We start from the raw sequence: 7,220 nt of genomic DNA on the forward strand, positions 1-7,220 counted from the left end.
CATCTTGCTGACATCATCTCCCTGTTTTTATTTTTAAAATTTTGTTGTACTTTTATCTTGTATCTTATTTTATTCTTTCTCATTTTATTTTATTTATCAAGTCAGTTACATCTCTAAGCCACAATATCTGACCTGGAAAATAAGAACAATTGTATTTACCTTAATAGCATTATTTTGGGATAAAGCATGTAAATTAATACCATATTACAGAATTAAAACTTTCCTTATTTATATTTGGATATGTCTAGTATAAGCACTTTGAAAACTAGTATTTGTTCCTGTTATAAAATTTTTCAAATATATTTGCATCAGTTATTTTTTTTCTTTGCATCTCTAATTGAACAGCAATGTCCTCTGTATGTGTTTCTTCAGCTGGAAAATGGAAATGATTTAATTATACTACCTTACAAGGTACAATAAAATATGTTTCCAAATTTTGTCCCTACAGTTGTTGGAAATGAAGTCCAGTGCTTCTTGCTCCCACTCTGGGGCTCACTTAGCATGGCAAGAAAGGCATAAAATACAGGCTCAATTCTTAACTTGGAAAATAGGAACAATTACATTTACCGTAACCTATTTTTTTTTAAATCCCATATTTAAGGCAATAAAGAATAGGTCCATGTTTTGAACCATGATGATAGATTAGGTCTTCAGTGAATATTTTTCAATTGACAAACCAAATTTATTTTTTTAAGTGGAGAAAGGAACCAGAGGTTTGACAAATGTGGTCCTCTGTAATAAAATAGGCAAATCTCATAGAAAAACATTCATAAATTTTGTAGTAAAACCCAGAGTTTAAAATAAGAACTGGATTTGAATAGCCAAATTTCTTTGCTTCTCTAAAACTATTATTACTATTCAATTATTATACATATAATCTATGTTCATTATTGAAAATGTAGAAAATACAATTAAGAAAAAAAAAATCTTCAATAATTACTTAACCAAGAGATTACCCTTGTCAGCAATTCAGTATATATACCTCCAGACATTTCGTGTGTGTGTGTGTGTGTGTACATGTGTGTACATACTGAAAAAATAAATATTTTTAAATAAAAATAGAATTATATTATTCATGGTTCTCTGTTTTGCCCACTTACATCTTGAATATATTTCCATGATAAAAGTTTTAGGAACCTTTAAAGCTTATTTTTATAAAGTTACTTTCCAATGCAACTTTTTTCATGCAGCGTTTCAGTCTGGAGAATCCTTTCATAATGCCTGCTGGAAACTTCATTCTTGAGTTTGCTGCAATATCTGCAATCAGCCGATTATGCTACTTAACTAGGATTACTATAGAACTGATTTTGGTCAAATGAAAAATCAAGTATCAAGAAGGTATGAGTTTCCAAGTACAAGTGATCTTCTTTCTGCTGCTTTCAGCAGTCTTGAAATAATTTTCGAAAGTAAGCATAAAGAAATAGAATTTGCTTCACCCCTTGAGGGAAGAATGACTCAGTTAAGAAACATCTCTCTCATCAGTAGTTACGTTGGAGGTGCTCATCATAATTTTCTGCTTTGTAATAAAACTTCACTCAGGAATAGCTAGAAGGATTTCCACTTCTCTGGGGATGGCAATGAGGAGAAGGCAAATCTTTGTAAAGATAGAAGTGCTGAGTGACATCCATGTAACTGCATAAAGAGGATCTAGGCTCTTATGGAGGACTTATTACTTGTAATGACAGTTCTTGGGGTTATGGGTATGCTGGCTGTGTTTTCCCAAAGCTTTGCTAGAGAAACATTCCCCAAATCCTGGACTGTCATTCTTCATATGACATACATTCTTCATATGACATACTGAATATGTCCTCTCATTCCAAAGAATTCTAGAGAAAAAACCTGAGGCCTCTGAAATCTGTTATTAACTCCCACAACCTGTAAGTTTGTGGTGTTTTCACGGCTGCTAAACTTCAAAGAGGGCAAATGCATATGATTTACTTATATCATTTTTGAAGATGTTTCATGTTCAGCCAAATTAGAAAAAAAAATTCTTACTTCTTCCCTGTGGTATGGAGTTGCGCTATTGAAAACAGAGAAAGCTTAGAGAACTTTCCAATGGCAGGCCTTTATATTATGCTTTTTGGGGGTGATTTTTAAATTTGGGTTCCTAATTACCATGCCAAAAAGAAGAGTATTATTTTTCTTCTGCTAGTTTCCCTAAAACCTACAAAATGTTCACATTGCTCTACTGGGGCCCCCTAACCTCAATATTTTTACATGTAGTGTTTCTTTTTCTTTCTGAATGCTAGAGTATTAGAAACTCTACAAATTATTAAGCTGTATATTAATCCATCCATAACTTATTAAAAAGTTTTTTCTATTTCAACTCTTAGGCATGTCTACTTATTTTCATCAGTAATAAGAAGAGAAAGGGTTAAAAATAAACCATCATTTTCTGGGTTTATTAAACATCAGAAACTATACTGGGAAATTTGCATATGCTACCCAGATGTCAGCTTATATTACCCTATGCATTGAGATTTCCATAATTTTGACAAAAGTCTTCTAGTACACATTGTGGGAAAAGTCCAGTGCTCTCCCTGTGATTTCTATGAATTCTCACAGAATTATGGTCTCTTAATTACATCTATTTTTGACTTCCTGCTTCCACTAATCTTTCTATCTCAATCTCCCTCCCAACCCCCTCTGACACAAAGCCAATCGAGAAACTCTGTTCCTTCCCCTTGATTTCCTCCCAAACTACTTGTATAAGCAATGTCTAGCGAAGAACCAGATTTAGAACCAGAGATTTTATACTGATGCAAGGTGAGCAACTTGAAAATAAATTTTAGACATGCTTTTTCTTCCAAGTGTTTTGGCCATACTGGTACAAGGAATTTCTCACTGATTATCTTTTTCCACAGGTTCCAAAATATACTTCCATGTTGCTCAGCCCTCTCTCTCAAGATTCCCTTTATATCTCTCTGCTACTCTGTTTGCCAGGCTCCTCCAGAGTCATTCTCCTCAAACTTATTTCTTCTCATTTTATTATATCAAGCAATTTAGTCTGTATCTCTTTATTCATTGTACTAATCTGCTCCTGCTGTCATAATAAAATTCCACAGCCTGTAAAGCTTAAACAACAGAAACGTATTTTCTCACAGTTCTGGCAGCCGGAAGTCCAAGATAAAGGTGCCATCAGGGATGGTCTTTCTCATCGATTTGCAGAGGGCTGCCTTCTTTTTGTATCCTTACACGGTCTTGTCTCTGTGCTCACACCCTCCTGGTATCTCTTCCTCCTCTTATAAGGAAACAAGTCCTACTGTATTAAAGCCCTGCCTTTATGACCTCATTTACCTTAATTATCTCTTTAAAAGTGCTCTCTCTCTCTCTCTCTCTCTCTCTCTCTCTCTCTCTCCCCTCCCCCCTAGAAATGGATAACATCGTAACTGAATAATGGTCTCCCAAAGTCCTATGCAGATGTGGCTAAGTTTGTGGTTTTTAGATGTAGAATTATCCATGTGGACCCTAAATGCAATCACATGTATCCTTATAAAAGTGAAGCAGAGTGAGATTTGACACACATAGAAGAAAATGTGTGAAGATTAAACAGAGAAAGATTTGAAGATTGGAATGATATGGCCACTAATAATACCAATAATACTAGTCAATAATACCAGCAGCAATCAGAAACTGAAAGAAGTAAGAAGTTGATTCTCCTCTAGAGCTTCCAGAGGGAGTGAATCTCTGCTGACATCTTGATTTTAGCCAATGATACTGATTTTAGACTTCTGCTCTCCAGAACTATTAGGGAATCAATGTATATCATTTTAAGCCATCAAGTTTGTGGTAATTTGTTATAGCAGTCACAGGAAACTAATACAGATGGGAAAAGAATAAAAACAAATTTCCTTATTGATGAAAATGTATGTTCTCACCAATGCCCTTCCTCTACCACACACATTTTAGGAGTCAGGAGACGTAATATAGGGAGATTAAATAACTTTTTACCCTGATACACATACTTTATTTCTACCAATTTTTCAAAAATCTTTTGAGGTAAGAATTATGATTTTGCTCTTATTGATAAGGAAACTGAAACTTGGAGAGCTTAAGTAATTTGCCAGAGGGTACACAACTAATAAGTGGTAGAACCAAGATTTAAACTTAGAGAAAGAAAGTTCAAGGTATTAAATTAATGTGTAAGAAAATATGAGGTACTGTCAAGGAGAAACTAAAGCAGGAACTTCCCTAAAACTTAAAAAAAAAAAAAAGCCTGGCCCTTCATTTAGTGGTTTGATTGGGTGATTATAGACACTGTCACCAACACAGAAGACATAATAGAAGTAAATCTTCCAAACTGAAAATTTGCATCAGATTTTTAAAAAATGTAAACTTTAAGAATCACTTAGAAATTAAGTTCTTATGGAAAGGAAACATGTTCAAGGATGAAAGAATTTAATTCCACAACAGTGATTTTGACACAGTCTTGGTACTCAAACAGTGCATGAGTATCTAGTGGGATGGGGTGTAGAATTAATGTAAGGATAACTTACTCTAATTCAAAGGAGCTTATAAAATATATGATACAATATTATAATCTATATACTATGTTTCCATCACTTCTTTCTGTCCCACAAAATTTGTCTCTAGAAATCTTCTGTGGTATGGGTAGAGTTATATGAATTTTCTCTCTTTTATATTTCACTTATGTTGTCTCCTTTATATTTAATGTAGATCATATCACACCTTAAAATGAATCTTCTTATCCTAAACTCCATATGACTTATTGACAAATTTGAATGTTTTAAACATACTTTATAGGACTATTTATTCTGACTTTATAATTCTAAGAAATCTTTATCCTACTCCCTGCTCTGTAATTGAATGTGAAGGATACTAGGATCAAATTTCTCCCCTTGAATCTCTCATTTTCTTCCCAGACTACAGAAAAATGGCAGGGACAATCTTATCTCATTTCATTATAAAAGGTGAAATGAGGGATGGGATTCTTCGAAGTGTCTGAGGGGAAGCTGAATTTGAATTGGATCTTGAATAATAATGTTAACAAGTGGAGAAAGGGGAAGGTAATTTCAGACAGAGGGAACAATGTGAGAAAAGGCATGCATGTGAAGCACTGCTGGGAAAACATAATTTTTCCTGTATTTTGAAATAGAAGATAGGGATGGATTGGAGATGAAGTGTGGAGGGAAATGTAGGTTGTAGTTAGGGTGACCAATTGAGCGGTTAGTTAAGTCTCATTTCCTTTTCGATAAGATCACTAGACAGACAGTAGGAATGCTTTTGTTTAAAAAAATGAATTCCAGAAAGTGATGGATAAAGTCCTTGGAAAAGCTGATCTGGATAACAGTATTGCCCAGGAGGTTAGTAACTGGAAGATCTTTACCAAAGAGTGGTGATTAATGGAGTGATGTTAAAGTTACAGGGTGGTCTCTAGTAGTGTCACATTACTAAAAATCATGCAGATTATGTTTACAGGTTATACAAGACTTGGAAAAAAAGATAAAATGCAGAATGAAAGAATCAGGATCCATAAACCTCTCTACAGAATTAAAGTTTAATGATATTAAGTAAATCATGCTACATTTTCCTTAATTCATTCATGTTTTCAAACATTTATCCAGCACCTACTAAATATTAGGCACTAGGCTAGGCGATAGTGATATAAAGACAAACAAGACAAAGTTACTCAAGGAGCTCAGTCCCACTGAGGAGGCAGGTAAATCAATTTTACCAGTACAGTGTGATAGAATAGAGGTAAACACAGAGTTTTATGGAAAGAGAGAAAGGGCGTTTAAATGATAAAGATATTCATGAGGAAGTGATGTTGAAGAGAATTTTAAAGATGTTAACCAGGAATGAAGAAACAAGGATGATATTTTATGTAGAGAAAAGCAAAAAGCTTTGAAGAAGTAAAACATATTTCAGTAGTAAAGTCTGACTGTAAGTAGTAGTGGGTATTGAAGAGTGATACAGAAATTAAACTGGACTGTGAGCTCACAGATATTGAGATCGGCATATATCCACTTTGGTATTACCCGCAACTAACATAGATCATGAAATGGAATAGGACCCAAGGAAATATTTTTGAATGAATAAATTAATTAACAACATGAGTCATATCTTAAAGGGCCTTATATGCTACACTTGAGAGTTTGAACTTTGTCTTACAGGGATGCAGGGGGCACTGAAGTACTTTAAACAGAGTGATGTGTTCACATTTGTATTTTAGAAAGCCCACTCTGGAAGCAGTGGGACAAATGCATTATAGAGGAGACAGTCTAGAGACAGGTGAGCTATTGTTGTGATACAAATGATAAATTAGAGTGAACTAAATCATTAGGAAAGTGACAGTAGGGCTATACTGGTAGAAGCAACAATATTTGGTAACAGATTACTTGTGAAGATTAAGTAGAGAGTGAGGAGTATAGACTGAGTGAGTTTGAGGAAAGAGGTAAAATTTTATAACAAAGTAAAAGTTCTTTAAGATGTATAGAAGGATGCCTTGAAGTATTTCGAGTCAAGCTCAAGTTGAAGACCACGAATATCTGATAGTATCAACCAGCATGACTGTGTGGTTTTCTCCAATGGCATCTAGAAGCTCAAGTATAGAATCAACATTTGAATAGTTGGACTATTCTAAGATTTTAGGTTGTAGGTAAGTGTCAATGGAAAAGGATTGAGGTAAAAAGAACTTAGTTTCATGTCTCTGCTCCCTTTACAGAAAAAAAAATTCTTTGAATAAATTTTCTATGCTCACTACCTTCATTTCCTCTCCTTCAATTCTCTATTAAACCCTCTCCAATAAGGCTTTGTCTTTAGCTACCCAAGATCATCATGTTGTTAAACCCAATGATCAATTTTCAGTCTGCATTTTACCTGAAAATTAGCAAAATGTGATACATCTGTTTGCTCCTCCCTCCTCAAAATACTTTCTTTACTTGGCTTCTGAGGTAACACATTCTCCTGATTTTCTTTGGACTTCTCTGGCCACCATTATAAAATTTATGGCTCTGGCCTCTAAATGTTGTAGAGTACCAGGAATTGATTCTCAGATGTCTTCCCTTTTCTATCTATATCTATTCTTTTGAAGAAATTATCCAGTTTCATGGCTTTAAATATCTAAGCCCTTCTGATTCTCAAATTTATATCTGTAGTCTACATTTCTTTGAACTCCAGACTTAAATATCCAGCTCACTACTAAACATCTTCACTTGGGTATATTATAGGTAACTTTAACATATCCTAAAATAGTCCCA

Source organism: Pteropus alecto, unplaced genomic scaffold (genome assembly GCF_000325575.1).
Source record: "Pteropus alecto unplaced genomic scaffold, ASM32557v1 scaffold175, whole genome shotgun sequence".
NCBI lineage: Eukaryota > Metazoa > Chordata > Mammalia > Chiroptera > Pteropodidae > Pteropus > Pteropus alecto.